This window comes from Balaenoptera borealis (assembly GCF_965194805.1).
Source record: "Balaenoptera borealis genome assembly, chromosome: 2".
NCBI classification, from domain to species: Eukaryota; Metazoa; Chordata; class Mammalia; order Artiodactyla; family Balaenopteridae; genus Balaenoptera; species Balaenoptera borealis.
In genome coordinates, this window is record NC_138867.1 from 125,887,203 (window position 1) to 125,906,274 (window position 19,072).

General features: G+C 37.0%; 1 protein-coding gene across 11 annotated transcripts in view; it reads right to left on the reverse strand.

The window, feature by feature from the left end:
* The window catches only part of JAKMIP2 (janus kinase and microtubule interacting protein 2), a 197,235-nt gene extending 178,911 nt beyond the window's left edge, over window positions 1-18,324 (reverse strand). For 6 of the 11 annotated variants that reach the window (XR_014242000.1, XM_082382679.1, XM_082382684.1 and 3 more), the window contains exon 1: window positions 13,773-18,324. The gene's annotated coding sequence lies outside the window, so the exon portion shown is untranslated. The remainder of the gene's footprint in view (window positions 1-13,772) is intronic. The other 5 variants (XM_082382683.1, XM_082382680.1, XM_082382682.1 and 2 more) reach the window with 3 other exon arrangements.
* Window positions 18,325-19,072: the final 748 nt, after the last annotated feature.

The window sequence follows — 19,072 nt, forward strand, 5'->3', positions numbered from 1 at the left end:
TGTTATGCCTATAAAGTGTTCAGAACTTCACAGGGCACGCAGCAGGTACTTATTCAGTGCTGCTCCCCTGCACAACTCTGGGAAGTGTCAGTCACAGCGCTCCCTGGGGCTGTGCAACTCCGGGCCCCACCCTCAAAGCATGAACTGCCATTAGCATCAACATCTTTACAGCATCATCATTATTATTAGGCTCAAGAATAGAAAGATTTCACTTCATCTGAACTAGAGAGGGCAGCAAAAGTGTAAGCAGGTCCTTCATGATGGCGATAACCGCGCCTACTTCTTAAAGGGAAAAAGGTCAGAATTTTGAAGAATTTGTGTGCATTTTTCTCTCTCATCATCTAATCCTTGTTTGAGGTCTTCCATGAAAATGAATTATGACTGAATCACATGATGTTAAGCTTGGAGTTTTGTCCGATTCTAACAAACACGGTGAACTAAAACCACTAGCGGCTGATGAAAGTAAGATGATGAGTATCCAAGTGAAAATAAAAAATTTTAGTTTTTAGGGCTTCCCTCGTGGCGCAGTGGTTGAGAATCTGCCTGCTAATGCAGGGGACACGGGTTCGAGCCCTGGTCTGGGAGGATCCCATATGCCGTAGAACGGCTAGGCCCGTGAGCCACAATTGCTGAGCCTGCGCGTCTGGAGCCTGTGCTCCGCAACAAGAGAGGCCGCGATGGTGAGAGGCCCACGCACTGCGATGAGGAGTGGCCCCCGCTTGCCACAACTAGAGAAAGCCCTCGCACAGAAACGAAGACCCAACACAGTCATAAATAAATTAAAAAAATAAAAAAATAAAAATTTTAGTTTTTAAAGAAATTAATATTTTGGCACACAGAATGTCAATTACATCAAATACATCATTGGGTTTTCAAATCATTTTGTGAAAGGATCTTTTTCTCAAAACTTTAGGAGGACATCCAGTGGGTATCTGTGTGTGTGTGTGTGCTTAGAGAGCCTGGACCCTATCCTCCCAGCCTTTCTCTTCTCTCTATGGCTTACCAGGGACACTGTGGTTGTCTATGGAAACCAATTTGGAACCTATGATCCAGAGAGAGCAAAACTTCCATCTTCCAGAAGCCCTACAGAGTCAACGCAGATAGTTAAACTATTTGGATTTGTGGATGACTTAGAAATTTTGATGACCAAATCGTTCTTTCAAAAATATTCACATTTGCTAAATAAATAAGTAAATTTTATTTTAGTATATTTGGAAATCATAAAAAAGTCAATGAAGAAATTTCTCATTAAGTTACCACCCAGAATTAATTCCTGGTAACATTTTGATTTATACTTAAAAAACAAAACAAACAAACAAACAAAAATATATATATATTCATGTAACTTTTTCCCTTTTCACAAAATTGGGACTAAATTCCACCTTTTGATTTTTGACCTCTTTTTTTCTAACTTAAAAGACATATCTTACATATTTTCCTAAGTCACTGAACCTTTTTCTACAAAATACTGCTTAGAAAGCTTCATTACATTCTACGGTTGGCATAGGTCACAATTAATTTATCATATATACAGGGACAGGCAAATCAAGGTTTCAACCTTTTCTCACCCAAACCTACTCTTGTCAAAACTCCTGCTATTCACTATAAGCAAAAAATTGAAACAAAAAAATCTTAAAGTTGTATGAATTTAGAACCATGGAAACTATAAGAGCACAGAAACTGTGCTCTTCATAGCATCAAGTTTGGGATTTGTGCTGCTCAGTCTATTTTGTAATTGAGGATTTTTTTCCAGAAATGAAATTCCTGCAAAACTGCTCTCTGAATCTCTTTAGAAAAAAAAAAAAATATTCATAGCTTACAGAATTGTGGAAAACACAGCATAAAATGTTTTCTGGGGGTTTTATTGCTTTAAAAAAGTAGGAAGGGGGCTTCCCTGGTGGCGCAGTGGTTGGGAGTCTGCCTGCTAATGCAGGGGACGCGGGTTCGGGCCCTGGTCTGGGAGGATCCCACATGCCGCGGAGCGGCTGGGCCCGTGAGCCACAATTACTGAGCCTGCGCGTCTGGAGCCTGTGCTCCACAACAAGAGAGGCCGCGACGGTGAGAGGCCCGCGCACCGCGATGAAGAGTGGCCCCCGCTTGCCGCAGCTGGGGAAAGCCCTCGCACAGAAAAAAAAAAACGAAGACCCAACACAGCCAAAAATAAAATAAATAAATTAATTAATTAAAAAAAAAAAAAAAAAGTAGGAAGGAAAACTAGGTAATTTTCTTTTATTAAAATAACTTTAATACCTATTTAAATGTTTATTTTAAAAAGAGAATCCCAGATTACATTGTACAAATATACATAACTCACAAATGATCTCCTAAGAGTTATTAAAACACAAAATCTCCAAATGGCTTATTTTAGGACTGGGATTCATTCAGCCCCTTATTTTCTTTCTTCACTGAGGAAACTATGGTTATGTGGACTTTGTTCTTGAATGTCAATTTTAAAAGTGTTTCTATCCTTCACTTAGCAAGAATTGGGTCTTCACTAATATTTAATAATAATAATAACATTAAAAATATACTTGCTTTTCTCTTTATTTACTTTAATTTTGGGGAGCACAATCAAGTTTTCACTACAAGAGGGAAGTGGTTTAGCTCATTACCTAAGATGACTTTGGAGTCAGGCAGACTTGAGTTCAGAATCTAGTTCCATCTGTTATCAGTTAGATAATCTTCAGTAAGTATTAAATTGTTGTATGGTAATAAACCTTAGTTGAGCTATGCATAAAACAGGGATACTACTACCTTCTTCAAAGCGTGTTGGTGCATGTATGCAACAACTTTAGGGCACTGCTTGGCATCTAGGAAGGGTACTGAAACAAACATAAAGCAACAATGCAACAACAACTAACATTAATGTCAAATGTGTTTTGAAAGAAATTTCAAAGAGGTTTTTTAACCTGAATTTGGTCCAAAAAGTAGATTAATGTGCCTTATAATCTCTATTTATTAACATAAAGATTATTATATTTTGCTCATCGAATGAAACATCTATCTTTAGAGAAGAAAGATAGGATTGAATACTGATTCAAAACCATCCATGTCAACACACATGTTAACAGTTTAGGCCAATTAGCTAGAAGCCATCGTGGTCACATCACAAAAACAAAGACTTCTGCTGAAAACAGTGGTGCTATTTATGTATTCCATCTAAGTGTTACATGTGTTAATATTCTATTTAAATTTGGCCCTTTCTCCTTGTAAAAACAGAAGTTCCTTTTGGACAGGGACCAGGGATAACAATTGGAAGTCTATGAATGCTTCCTATTTTGAGGAACTTCAATTAGGCTTTTGTGGTATTAGTGATGATGGTAATGATACACATGTAGGAGCTATTTATTCATCCCCCCACCCTCCACAACCCCCATCAAAAGTTCCTGGTTTATTTAGTTGTGTCCATATACAGATACACATCCTCCGATTGTATGTGAAAGGAAGAACTTGGTGAGGATAATCAAGTGACCTAAATTCCCTTAGCGCCTGAGTTAGGATTTAGAGTGAAGGTCAGATCATGTCATAATTCTCTGCCTCTGATTCATGTTACTGATGGATCATTTGGTTGTGTGGGGCCACATCTCATAGAACAAATAAATTCTGAAGTAAAGAAACCTCGATTTGAGTTATATACTTTTCACTTAGTGGTTAGGTGATGCTGGATACAGGTAGACAATCTGAACTTTATCCTGAGGGTGATTATAAATGATATAACATAAATTAACATAATGTAATATAATACAACATAATATATAATATCTTCTCTACCTATATGCTTGTGAAATTTAAAGTATCGAAAGTCCTTTGTAACTTGTAAAATAAAGTATTGAACACATTAATTCTTGTGAAAAATGCCTTTGCTTACTAATTATGAAAGAAATAAAACAAATAATTGATGGTGCATAGAGGAAACACCTGAAGCTACAAGTTGTCTGGTTGAAACTTAATTGTGATTGCCCCCAAATCAGATCAACAGCATTAAATTTCATATAGATAGTTCATTTTTATCAAATGCTCATCCGCTGGGTTAAATTCATTTCAGGTTCCATATTAATGAAACCTGAGTGTTTCTCTAAAGAACAAAAACGATGCTTAACTGGGAAATAACATGGTATAGTGGAATGAAAATGGGCTAAACGGTGGTCAGAATTCCAACTGTCTCAAGGGCCAAAGAGTTAATGTGAATCCACTGGTGGGGAAGGGGCTTGGGGTGTTGATGTGGCACATGCTGAAAAGCATAATACCCACCCAGAGGAATATCTATCACTCAACTCCAGATGTGTCTACCATGAAGAGATGTGGGCCTAGTGGTGCCAGATTTTCTTATTTCCTAAGAGGAGGGAGATACTCAGATATTTTTTGAAATGTCAAAATTATAAAATTTTGGACCAAAGTGTGTTTTTAAAAATATTGTGCTGGAAACATATAGTTTTGCTTACAAACACTTGACATATGTTTACAAACACTTCCCTGAGCTGGGTCCAGTCCACAAAGCTTCAGGTTTTAACCACTGTGCTATAAAATCAGATAGCTCTTACTTCAATCTTAGCTCTAAACTCACTAACTGAATGGCTTTGGCTAAGAATTTAACCTACCCAAGCTTCATTTTCCTCTTGCAAAGTGGGAAGAACAATGCCTCTGTTTGTGAGGACTGAAAAAATGGACATGGATGAAAACAGTATAATAAATACATAATAGGTACTCAAATAATTTAGCTCTTTTTCTGGAAAACTTTGAAAAGTAAGTTGTAAAAGTAAGTTTTCTTTTTATTCTTTTTATATTCAGACCATGTCACATATTCTTGTTATTAAGAGGGTCAAGACTCTCATTTGTTCCTGGAATAAATTGGTTTACTTGAACTATAAAGGAAACTCGATACTACGGATGTCCTCAATTCTTCTAAAGAATAGAGTCAGCATCAAGTCTGAAAAAAATTTTCAGATTGACCCAAGAGAGAGTGCTTCTTTGCAAAATGACTGTCTCCTGAACAAAATGCTTTTCTACTATTTCATCAGCTACCCTCTGTCATAAAGATCCTTTCATTAGAAAAACAACATTTGAGGACGTCAAGAATGTGGTTAGCAGTGGCACCACGTGAACTGAGAACAGATCAATTCCGCTTAGATTACAGTTGACTATACAGCCATCAAAGCAAGATGTTTCAAAGCAAGAAGATTATATAAAATAAATTTAGACAGTTAATGTTTTCAAGCCCTATAAATGTTAGTGAAAGTGCAGAAAGCAAATAGCCAGGGACTGGCTAGAAATATTAATCTTGTCTCTTTACTACCTTCCAGGGGTCTTGGCTAAGCCATTTAGGTTTGATTTCAAAAACTGTAAATAGAGTGAAAAGAGAAAAATATAAAATAATACACCACACTTAAAAGAGATTGGACAATGTGTGTAGCTAAACCTGTCCAGATGAGAGCATTCATGTGAATTGGTCATGTTTAAGCACGCATTTAGAGATTGGGCTCTTTTCAATCTATAGAGGAAAAAAACCTGAAGGCCTACAGTGGTAGAAGAATCAATTTCCCTTGTTGCAGGCTGATATTTTCCTCTCTCTTGTTTCAGAGGGTGACACTGAACCCTGTGGAGCCTCGAATGTGGACAATCTAGCTAGGAAGAGAGCGAGATGGCTAAAATGCTCCTTCTATGTAAAATTAACTAGGGGTAAGGGGGTCCTTGTTAATTCATTTTTTAAAAGCTAGGGTTTATTTTTAATGATTGCTAATGTTTCAGGCATCTAGCTCAAAATACTATAAATTCTAAACTTTGTAGGTACTTTTATTAAATGAAGTGCTTTTAAAATAAAACTAAGTCATAATTCAAATGTTCTCCTTACTACAACAAAGAATCACATATTCTCTGAAATACAAATTCCCCTCTATGGTTAATTAGCAACCACTTAAATTCCTACTTAAGAGATGCAGGAGACAAAGACTAAGCCTGTGGAGTAGGAGGAATTCCTTCCTCAGGGTCTGGGTAACCCTAGCAGAGCAGACAACAGAGAAACTCCAGTAATTCCAGAGTTCCCATTTTCACAATTTGAATTATCTAAGAAATTCATAAGAAAGCAAGTTTGGGATCTATAATATCTTTCAAAACACCTAAGTCCCTTTCTCTGTCTCCTCAGTGCCAATTAGCAGAATTACCATCTTGAGGATTCTGTGAATTCAGTGTGTTTATTTTTAATATAAACTCTCCATATTGGTTATTGTTATATATAAAATTATGGTCTTGCTATTCTTTTAATGGCTTGTTGGTAGAATGACACAATATTCTAGACTTTAAAGACCGGGACTCATTTAAAATATGCTGTCTAGCTGTTTTCATCAGTATAATTGCATCTAAAAAAACTATTTTTGTTTTGGAAACTATGTTCAAATTAGGTATATCTGACCTATGAAGAGTTTACAGGCCTTAAATATGGGTCAGTAAGGACTAGAGAAGCCATTCATTTTTGGAAGGTACCTCTCCATGAAATGCTTATTTTTGGAAGGTACCTCTCTCCAAGAAATGCTGCACAAGAAAGAGCCAGATAAGGCATGTGGGTGAGGCACACTTGCTTGGTTTACATTTTCATTGTGGTTATACTGGGTAGCATTTTCCAAGGAAACATTTCCAGTTTGGATCAGAAGGCAGCTTGACAATATCACCCTCTTTTCTGAAGCACATGCTCACAAGGCTTTTTTAGAGTCATACAGACCTCAGCAAAATTTCCTTCTTGAAAATAATACCAATGAATTGTTTTCTGACCAGATAGTGTCAGCTAAACTTAGTCAGATTTCGTTTTCCATCTATATTTTAACTGCAGTTGACTCTAGAATTTCAAGCAGTGCAGTGAGCTATCTTGATTTAGATGCCAAACAAAGAAAGGGAACAAAGACTTTTTCCTCATACTTAAATTTCAGTGTATCAGCAGGTCAGGCACCTATAGAGATGGCTGTTCCCAATGATTTGAAGATATTTCTTTGTATTTGCCAAGCATACCCCTTCTCCTCCAGGTCACTAGTTTTATATTTGATTTCAAAACGTTCATGAAAGCAAGATTTTTCCTCAATTCATCTTCTGAGTAAGGTTATTGTCTCCATTACTGTTTCAGCCTCATTTTTGGATATAGATATGAAGCAATGATTTGTTTATGATTAGAGAATTTAGTAAAGTGGATTTCTAGAATAGCAAAATAGCTTTGAGTGTGTATCATATAATTTGATGCTAATAATGATTAAATTACTAATTTATTTTAATAAGTTATAGTGAATCCAAAGGTATTCCCTTAATGGTCTCATTATTTCTGACTTGCAATTCAGTTTTGAAAGGGAATAAATGGAGCCACAGAAATATTCACAGCCTTTCTTATTTATGTCATAGTATGTAGTGAACAATTTTTAAAGATGGATTTTTTAAATATTGTGATTTGTCATTTAAGAATTTGGCTTTCCTTTATCAACATCCTAAAATCCTGAGAATATCACATATATGAATACAATCCATTTTGTTTTCACAGCCAAAGTACAAGAATGAGAGTCACAGTCTGAAAACCTGCTAGGAAAGCTTGTCTACAATCTTAGGCCAGAGGTCCTTCAGGGGAGCACCCATTTATTCGTTCAGTCAACCACTGTTTATTGAGCACATATGTCGTGCCAAGGCTTTCGTTATTAATTGACAGTTTCATTTTCTGCCCTCACAGAGTTTACAATCTAGTGAAGGGCAGGGAAAATCAAGTGAGCAAATAAATAGCTCTATAATTACAACTTTGATAAATGCTACAAAGGAAACAGAGGGTACGGAGAGTAATAGTGGAGATATACTTAAGGAAACCTCTCCAAGGAGTTATATTTAAAGCTCAAACTTAAAGTATAAGAAGAATCCAACCATTCATATTTTAAAAAGGGAAGAGTCAGATGACTGGGTTTTCATTTAAAAACTATATACCAGTTTAAGAAACATACAGATGCCAAAAATATATCTTAGTTTAGTCTGAGAAGTCATGTGACAGCTAAGGTATGTTGTTTAAATGTTTTTATGAAGAATTTAAGTTGGTCACAGAGGTTAAGACTACAGGATGCCATTACTATACTGAGGAAAAATAACATGAATCTGGAAGAGATTTGTTTTTGTCTTTTTAATTGCCGCTTATGCATGCGCCTGGTGAAATTCCTAGCAATTCAAACAGGGATTTCACTGAGTTGAGCTTAAAACTCATTCATTATCAGCAGACAAGAGATGACCCAGGTTAATTTAATACCCACTGTGAGATGCAGTGGCAGGTCAGAACAACAGATCTCATATTTCCTGAAAAATCATGCTTGACTCACAGCTGCTGTAAATCAAGCAGGAGCTACCTGTATTTAAAAGCAAAGTGTGAAGATCCCAAAGTGGGGAAAGTATCTTGAGTCATCAAGAAAAATGCTCACAGAGATTAAAAATTTACTAGAGACATATTTCATTAACATGGAAAGATGGCCACCTTATATAAAATAAAAAAACTATAAAACAATGCTTAGAGTATGGTCCCATTTATGAAATAGTATATCTGAGTGTGTTTATACTGGCAGATAGAAAAAAATCTAGAAGGAAATATTTCAAAGTACTAACAGTAATTATTTCTTGATGGTAGGTTTATGGGTGATTTTCTTATACATTTCTGCTTTATTCTGTTTTTTTCCAACAATTTGGATATATGTTTTAAATGTAAAATAAGAAAGCCTTTAAAAGAAAATTTAATTGTATTGGTGAATATTGATTTAAAGCAGAATGCCTTTAATATGACAGATGTCACTTGTACTGCAAGCTAATTAATTATAAAGGACACTTCACAAATGTGAAATGATAGTTCAGATGGCATGATTTACTCTTTGGCCAGTGCTGAATTACCAAACAGTCGGAAAAGTACGTGCCTACAGTGTTAGCAAAGAAAGGGAGACATCAAAAAACTACAATATTTTGGAAAAAAGTATTTGATTTTTGATACTTCAGAAAAGTATAAAAGTATTTGTCCAGGAAATATCAGAAAGTTGTTAAACTGATGTACACTTATTTATGAGTTAATATCATTTTAATTTTTAAGAACATGTAGGTAGAGGGATGCTTAGGACATACAGGTAGGAGGTATGGACTAAATTTCTTCAAGGTCCAGGACCTATAGAAATTAATTTGGTCCTAACCACAGGAAAAAAACTGTGCTACCCCCCAGCTTTAGGTCATTAAAAATAAAAATAGGGCTTCCCTGGTGGTGCAGTGGTTGAGAATCTGCCTGCCAATGCAGGGGACACGGGTTGGAGCCCTGGTCTGGGAAGATCCCACATGCCGCGGAGCAACTAGGCCCGTGAGCCACAACTACTGAGCCTGCGCGTCTGGAGCCTGTGCTCCGCAACAAGAGAGGCCGCGATAGTGAGAGGCCCGCGCACCGCAATGAAGAGTGGCCCCCGCTTGCCACAACTAGAGAAAGCCCTCGCACAGAAACGAAGACCCAACACAGCCAAAAATAAATAAATTAATTTTAAAAATAAATAAATAAAAATAAATAAAAATAATACTTAGGCATAAAATAAGTGCACGTCGGTCCAACAAAGTTCCAATTTTTCCCCAAATGCTTCATGCTTTTATGAAATATCATGAATCCCAGATTTTCTCCAAAATAATTTTTGTGTCTACCCTTTTTTTTTGGCTGATAACTGAAGAATGCATTTAATCTATGTGGCAATCCAATATGATCAAAGAACAAATCACGGCACCTGAAATATTCAAATAAATGTCCAAATAAAAATGAACTACATTTAATGCAGAGTTTACTATATTTGATATTTTAAAATTCAAATCGGTAAGATAATTTGCTAAATTTTCTAATATGGCAGATTTGAGCTCATGAGAGTTGGAATTAGGGCCCAACTAGGCTATTTACCGAACCCAAAACTTGAACAAGTCTAATTTCCCGAGCCTCTTTCCACTAATTTAAAGTAATTACGATGACACTAGCTTTACTGGCATGACAGAATTTCGGGGAATATAAGATGACAAATAAAGAATGTAAAATGACTTTAAGAACTACAAAAGATTATATTAAGATAAGGCGTAATGATGGTGCTAATTACAAGTATATTGTTTTCGTCATTAACTATTTCATGTGTGTATAGCTTATATACCGCCCACAAGGAAATTCTACTTTCCTAGAAAATGCAGATTGTGCTAGTCATATAAGAGCTCTACAAATAGTTGTTTTTCAATTGATTAATTCGTCATGTCTGAAAACACATTTTCACTTGGTAAAATAACATTTGGGATGTGCAAACAGGGGGAACTGTAACTGACCTCTCAGGGTAACACCCAAGTATACACCTAGTTTATTTATTTCAGTAAAAAACAATTGAGTAATTTACGTTAAAACTTCCAAGATAAATTTTGTTTTCTTTTTGGTTCCAACTATGGAAAACAAAGCATTAATCTTTTTATGAACCTATGAAAAATGTAGAAAACAGTTTTGACTCTCCAGCTATTTTCTAAGTTCCCCTGATGGAGACTTGAAGCATGTACATAAGACTGAAATATGTTCTGAAGTCACTTGAAGAAATAAGGAACATCCTATCACAAAGTGAGAAATTAGATAATATGTGTTTTATCCCAATTAAAACAAGTTTTACAAAAGTTTAAATACCAGTCAAAATGTTTAATATTGCAGCAAGAATGGCATTTTCAAAATAGTATTTGAGAAAAAGGTAATTAATTAATTTGCTTGCTGTTAAATAGCATATTTAAATAATCAAATGTATGTATCTTCCATATATTTTGTTTTTTCTGACATCAGATTGATGGCTCTTGAACTATTGATATTTTTTATCTGGACCACACTAAACGCCATCTCATTTTTTAAAATTATTCATACCAAAGGGAATAATGTTAATATGGCTGTTAGGCATCACATTCCATAAAGCTGCTGAGAAAGGAATCTTATGAAGAGGACAACGTTCAGTTCCCTGCATCCTGACAAGATAACATACACGTTTCTCCAAGCATACGGTCAATTGATTTCTTTAAAAATATTCAGATTCTGTAATTTAGAAGCCCATTACAACATGGAGTCTTACTGTTGCAGGTCTAGCAGTACCTGATGTTAAACAACTAAAGCACACTCTTATACGGACAATTTACTCTAGAAAAAGCCAGTGAAGTTCTTCAGAAAGAATTTAGCCTGTTCCAATAAATGCATGTTTATGGCATACTTTTGGAGGTTTTGAAGAAGGATGCACTGCCTTATCTGGTTATCCAGTTGACAGTTCAAATTTGCTATCAGGAAGTTCTACATTTTGTATTTCTAATCTTCATCCTTTCTAATGAAGTTGAAGCCCACTGACCATACTTTAGGCTCCAAAAAATGTCAGTAAGCAATGTCCAGCTCTTTGAAGTAAATGATCATCATCTCTTAGTTTTCACTTCTCCCAATAAAATAATCCTAATTTCCTTATCCTTTCTTAGAGAGTTCAACTTGTAGTCCTTTAAAAACAGTTCACTTTTCTGTGGCCCCTCAGCAAAGGTCATATAATCGTCTCAAGTTGTAGGATCAAAAACTAGTCCATCAGGGTCTGACCACACAGCTGAAACTCACTGCTGAGAGTCAGTTCTATATCCACGACTTAGAGTGATTTGCCTCTGCTCAAACTGTACCAACTTCACCTATAAAACCACATCCCAATGAAAACTCGAAACAAAGGAAATAAAACAAAGCCCAAGGTAACTGTTTTCAATGCATGAAATACAATGCAACTGCAACTACAACGTCTTAATTTTTTAAAGCTTACTGAAATTTTAATTTTTGCCAGTCAAAAGTTACCATTAACGATTCAGGATGCAGAGTGTTATAAAATTTTTGTTATGGCATACAAGCCCAGTACCCCTTTCCCTGCTCTACTTTATGTAGTTGTGATAATAAGGCCTACGGTAGCATGACTTGATGGAGCTGTGAATCTATATAATATATGACATGCCATGAGCACATTAAATCCATTCTTCCTATTAAGTTGCTGAAGAGCCTTCCCATATATAAACCAAACCGGACATTTATTCTCAGAGAAATTAAACTATAAACCTGATTCAAATACATGTAAAGATTGTAAATGAAGGGGAGCAGTGTGTAAAATAAAATGCAGGATTAGAACAAACGTTTTTTAACATTGTAAAAAATGTTTGCACTGACAATGATATTGTTAGAGAAGAGAGAGATGGATAAAAAATAGTCCATATGATAAATGTAATATTACTAAAACAGTTTTACCTGCAAGGATTTTTCTGGCTTTAATTCAATGAAATTTCCATTATCCTGGGTGGTAATGGAGCCCTGTACCCTACTCATCTCAGGCGTCTTTAGTATCCTGAGTTGCCTTAAAGCTGTGACATAATAAAAGGTCAAGCGGATCCCACTAAGCATTTGTTAACTACAATAGCCCCCCATTTTGCCTGCAAGCCACACATTCTCACCCTAAGCTTTGCTCACTCTCTTGTTTCATTTCATTGTATAAGCAGGCTAATTTGGAGATGGCTAAGGTACTTGGGAATACCTAGATTTTCAAAACAGTCCCACTTTCCTACTTAACCACCTAAAGAAGTAGACCCATAATACAACATTTGAGGGAACTGTAAAATGGTGCCTGGATACTGAAGGAATAAACAGCAAATAGCAGCACTATTAAAAAAATGAATGCATTTCACCTTCCAACTCATCTGTGCTTCCTGGGACACAAGTACAAACATGAAAGGCTTGGGGTAGAATTTCAAGAAAACTGATTTGTTTCAACATTCATTTGGCAAGATGCTAGACACAAAATAATACCACAAGCCACCTCCCTTTCCTATCATTGTAAATTCAGGGCTCTCAAATCAGCCCCCACAAACCCAATTAAAAATAAAGAAAAGAGGCAGGCTATGAATTCACATCCAGTGCTATGATACAGATTGTCCTAATGGGTCACAATGAAACTAAGGGACAATAACAAGAATAAATCTTGCATTAATCCAAATGAAGCCAATGAATAATAATACAAACCAGAAGCATAGTTTCAAAAATATGCAATTACCTCCAAGCATGCAAGGTCATTTATAAGCCATAAAAATGATTGCAAAGCACACTCTGCATATAAATATGTTTCATAAATGCTAAGTAACATGTGTCTGTATGATATGCATATCCATGGGGTATCCATTTGTATGTTCACAATCAAATCTATGTACTAAAAATGAAACTCTATCTGGCAAATGGTTTCTCGGCAAAAGTACATCAGAATATGAAATAAAATGCTAAATTCTGGGGCTACCTTTTCTTAGCAATGAGGGAAATAAGCAAAATCACCTTATAACTAGGCCGGAAAGCTTAGGAAGCACCAAATGTGTTTTTGAGGAAGGCCCAACCCTATATGTGAGAGCCGCAAATTAAATGATTCCCTTCAATAACATCCATTTCTTGTGAGCTCTTTTTCCACCCCCTGATTCTGTTGCTAAGCTTGGAAGGAAAGGAACCAAGTGGCTCAGTCTGCATTCTGAGCCAGTTCAGGATAAAATCAGAACACCATTTTTTTTTTTTTTTTTTTTAACACAAGCAGATGCCTTCTTACTTCTCTCTTCCTGGCAACCTTCCTCTCTCCCATCCCCATCACTGCCTCCACATCTTCCTCTCCTTCTCTGAGGGAGTCATTGTTCAAGTGCAGGCCACAAATGTATACACAGGTCATTTAATAGCCAGCTAAACCAAGAAGATAACCCCGCTCTCTGCTACTTACCATGCTGAGACCCGGAGAAGCTGTTGAAAGGAGGGAGAGATGCAAACTGAATCCATTTTCCTTGTGACCGAGTCGGACGCAGCCTCCGAACCCAACATCAGCAGCGGCTGCTGGGATTTTTTTCCCCTCACTCTCTGGTTGGCGACGGTGCGAATAGGAACCACCCTTCCAGCCTCACTGGAGTATCAGCAGTCGCGGCGGCAGAAGCAGCAGCATCACCACTAGGCCTCCTCCCTCTCGGAGGATGGGGTGAGCTCAGAAGCAGCCAGGAACTTGCAGCAGATACCTCCTCTGGCTCCTCCTCTCCTGCCCCCTCCTCCAAAGCCCCACCCCTGCTGCGGTAGAGGCTGCCAGCCCTGGCTGCTGCTGGTTGTCATGGCGACGACCAATGGTAAGCCACCAGACTAAGAGGGAGGCGAGATGGGTGAAAGGAGCTGCAGGGGCTGGAGGGGAGTGAATTTGCGCTGCTGCTCTCTGGGATGCGCTTGGTCTCTCCTACCCAGGACTCCAGGTCTTTAAAAATGGGGTAAGGGTGTATAGCCATGGGAAGAGAATAATTTCAATTTTATTGAAATCTAGACTGAATCATACAAAACAGCTTAGTTATTTTTTCATTTTCTATGGTTTTCCAATAAAATGTATTAAATTTGCAATCAGAAAAAATAATAACAAATATGGAGAAAGTTATATAATGTAATAGGAGATTATTATCACTCCAAATATGTTTGTTCTTTATAGCATCTTTTACTCAAAGCCACTCAAGGTTGTTAACAAGGAAAATGGGTGGCTGGGCTTTGCAATTAAAAAAAGAGTCTGTTTGGTTCCTTGGCACTACTCCGCTTGTTCTTCTCAGGTGAGTCATTGTTTTTCCAGCTCCCTCTCTGAAGAGGACCTGGAGTTGTTTGGCACTCCCCTGTGGAAAAGGAAGTTGGAACAGAGGAATCAGAAATTCCTTGAGCAACCACGGCTCTCAGTTGGTGGATAGTTTCAAACCTTTCTGGTGTCAGACTCCTGGAGTGTTCAATATCCTGCAGGAAATTCCATGCTATTTCAAGGATGCCCTTTTGGAGGTCCCAAGCCAGCTGCTGGTCTGGGTGGTGAGTAGGAAAAAAAGGATGTGAAATCAGCAGTGCTGAGTTCTAGATGAATTCTGTTTCTAACTATAAATTATAAATGACACTAGTATTTATCTCAGGCAGTAGTTGTAAAGATTGAATGAGATAATGCACTAAAAGCACTTGGCATGTAGTAAGCATACAATAAATGTTTACTCTTATTGCTATTATTGCTATTTACTCTTATTGCTATTATTAGTAGTGGTGGTAGTACATTGTAGCCACTTCTTGATCCAAGGGATTGAAGGAACAGCGTGGCAATTTCAGACACGGGAAAAAATTAAGGTGAGAAAACACTTAATACATGATAGCTGTGATGATGATGATGATGATGAAGAAGATGATGGTGACAATGACGATGATGACAAAAACAGCGAGGCCCTAAGAGATTAAAAGTTCTCTTAAAATGTGACAATTAAGTACGTTGTAAGCCTTAAAGGAGCTAAATAAGTTTCCCAAATCCACATGGCTAATACATGGCAGAGCCAGAATTAAAACTCTGATGCTTCTAACACAAGCATTTGCTCTCCTAACCATTACATTTTCTGCGACTCCTCCATGCAATGGAGATACTCTTGTTCTTAACCCATAGGGTTATTTACAGATTCAAATAGGATTAGTACAAATTTCAGAGTCAGACAGCCTGGGCTCGATTGACTTTAGATATGATTTGGGACGTGTTAATTAACTTTCCTGAACCTATGTTTCTTCATCTGTGAAATGGAAATAATTGTAGAACCTCATCGTGAGAATCAAATAGGATGATGCATGTAGAGCATGAGCACAATGTCTAGCACAGAGTAAGTGTTCGGTAAGTGCTAGCTATGGTTCTTTGTTACTCATTCTCAAGTAATTAATTTTAAAATGTGAGAGGACATCTTCCTGCTTGGGTTCACACTTAATGCCAGGGCCTTATTCTAGCAAAACTGACGTGAAGGCAATTAGGTGGTTGAGGAAAGGGTTGCAACTCATCCTCCACACTTGGCATTGCCTCCGGGTCCTCTCCAGGGGAGTGCCTGCATCCTGCTCTGTGCAGCTAGGGGTCCCTCCCTCCCCCAGAACCTAGACAGTCAGTCTACACACACTTGCACGTCAGCAGCACGTAAGTGTAGCTGTGTAGCAAAGAGGAATGGGTTGTGGTAGTCTAGCTTTTGTATTCTTCTCTGTATTTCATCTTCTGCTGTCTCCACAAAAATGGTCATGTAAAGTAAGCAGAGAAGAAAGCTGCAGGTGGTAGAAACTCAGACGTGCTTAGGTGATGGGATCCTCCCCACCAGCCTTGTGAGGAAGACTTTCATCTTGAGCACCAAGAGCTGACTTGGTTGGGGTGAGTGATTCTAGTTTCCTCTCCTCCTATCAACACAGAGGCAATAGGAAGGGAAAAGTGTTTGGTGTTCCCTATTTAAACAATTCCCTAATTTAACCATTCAGATAGTACTCTTCCTTTTTTTTTTTTTTTTTTTTTTTTTGGCTATATCCATGCAGCACTGTTACCGTTATTTAATATTTTCCTTTAGATATTTAATTGTGTGGTATTTATTTTTATTTACTTTAATTATTTGTTATTTATTTACTTTAAAAGGAAATTTGTCTCTGGCTTTGGCAAAACATTAATAAAATTAGGCATGGTAAAGAGAATGTTCCCAGAGAAAGGAACTTAATGTAAAACAATATTTTTTTTTTTTTTTAGTTAAAGACTTCAACTTCACTTGTAATAATTTTTAGTTAAAAAAAAGAAAATTTAAAATTTCATTCCTTCTCTCCATTGCCATTTCCTGTTACTGTGCTCTATGTTCCCATGGTATCTATTATCTTTTAATATACTATGTTATTTATTTATGCTTTAAAATTTTAACACTAGAATGTTAGCTATGAAAGGGCAGAGATATTTGTTTGTTTGTTTATTTGTGAACAATACCTGACCCATATTAGATGCTCAATAAATATTTGTCGAATGAACCAGTAAATAAATGAAATATCAAACAACTTCTGCACTGAATCATGGCTAAATAAGTTATTATTATAACATTATTTTTCCAGTTATCTATTTTTGATATTTCTAAAAATTAGAAAGTAATTATAATAATTATCTTTTTAGCATACATGCATATTAGCATAATGTGTATCTATTACATATTTTTAAAGTATATATTTATTAAAATGGAAATGTTTGCCCATGCATATTCAGTCACCTAGTATACTGCTGGTAGTCTTTGGGAAACACTGGTTTTGTTCCAAGAGCATCTTCTCCATATGTTAGCATCTACTAACTGTGGCCAGACTGTCTACCCCTCCTGAGATCTCTCCAACTTTGACTTCTGAATTCTACGAGATGTCTGAGAAAGTACAGGGTGTTTGTGGGTGTTGGCTCCAAAAGCAGCATTAAATTTTCAGGAGAAACCACAGCATAAAGGGAGGAAGCTGCAAAGTTTGGGCTCTGGAGACAGACTACCTGGATTGAGCCCACATTTCACCATTTTTTTTTTTCTGAGTGACCTTGGGCAAGTGCTTGATTTCTCTGTACCTCAGTTTCTTTTGAAGATCAAAGTTCATGTGTGCAAAGAGCCAACAAGCATTTGGCATGTAATAAATAAGTAATGTTAGCTAATATTTTTATTAACATAATTTTTAATAACCATGGTTATGCATAGCACATTTTTCTAGGTGTTTACAGAATACTCAGATCACTCCAAGCTAGTCTAAGAACTTGTTGTTATGACTGCAGACCAGCTACCAGCAGACTATGAGGAATTCTGAAAATGTTTATCTCAGAGATAGGCCAATGTCCTGATTTCCCCCAAAAAAGGGACAAAAAGCTAGGGGTCACAGAAGTGACTGTTGTTTATTCCCTGTCTATTCTGTAAGAGGTTATTAACATATTGTCTATTTACAGAAAACATTAAATGTAAGTAGCCAGGATCTTTTTGAGGTCATTAAGGATAAGGATATCATTCTGACCTCACTGCATGTCCTTTATCAATACTCCCAGGAAGCAAGTATATTGGAACTCTCCCATGAACTCTACAGTCCTGTGGCCAACCATCTTATGGATGACTCTACATAGCAGGTGGACACTTCTGCCTTTGCTCACCCTGTATCCTCTGGAAGTCCCTTCCCTGCCCTAATTCTTCAACCTTCAAGATTTATCCATCACCTCCTTCAGGGACTCTTCACTGATACCAGGATTAGCATTAGATTAGCATTAGAAATGAGATTCCCATTGTCTTGTCCCTTGTCACATCTTTATTACTATGCTCATGATGTTGAACGGTAAATATATTTTTGTCTTTCACTCCTATTTGATTGAAAGAATATTGAGGTCAGCAGTACCATTCATTCATTTGTTTACTGATACATTAATGCTGTACTAGGTACCAGGGACACAGCTGTGCATAAGATAATGTGAACACTCTTTTCAAAAAAGGAGTTTATAATCTAAAATGAAAGAGACACTACATAATTTCTTAAAATAAATGATGTTGAGGGCTATAACAGAGAACTACAGGAAGCTCTGATAGCATATAAAGAGAGAACATAACTGAGTTTGAGAGCCTAGGAAGACATTCTTGGAGGAATTGTGGAGTAGGGTGCGGGCAGATGGCTTCAGACAAAGAGAAGGAAATGTATGCTGGTCTGAGGTGTGGAAAACAGGCATGTTACTCAGTTTTTGTTTCATGCTAGTACCTAGCACAGTACCTGTGCACATCATGTGCGACATACCTGTTTGTTGAAAGAATCAGCCTCCTTTCCCCCCTAACACATAGACACACAGTTCTTTCCTCTAGGTTCTCCTTCTGTTAATTCATTTGAGGGATTAGAGTTTGTCAATAGTTATGGGGCTGACAGGCTGTGTGGGATGAGAAAGCATGAAGAGAGGCCAAAAGATTCATTGTTGTTCCCACAGTAGAAAAAGAGGTGTAATGCTAACAGTGACCACTGCTCCATTACAGATTTACTAATAAGGTTTACTCGATAAGACAACCTTTGCTCTGATGTTGAAATGAGAAGCAGTTTTTTCCTTTCTGGTTCTGGGCAGCTGTATATTACCCAAAGGCAGACAACACATGTGCTTAGGTTACCAGCAAATCAGGGACACCAAAGAAATGGGAAAAGTTCCATTTCAATGAATTTTTCCAAAATTTTGTAATCAGAAAATCTATAAATAATTGGGAGATTGGGATTGAC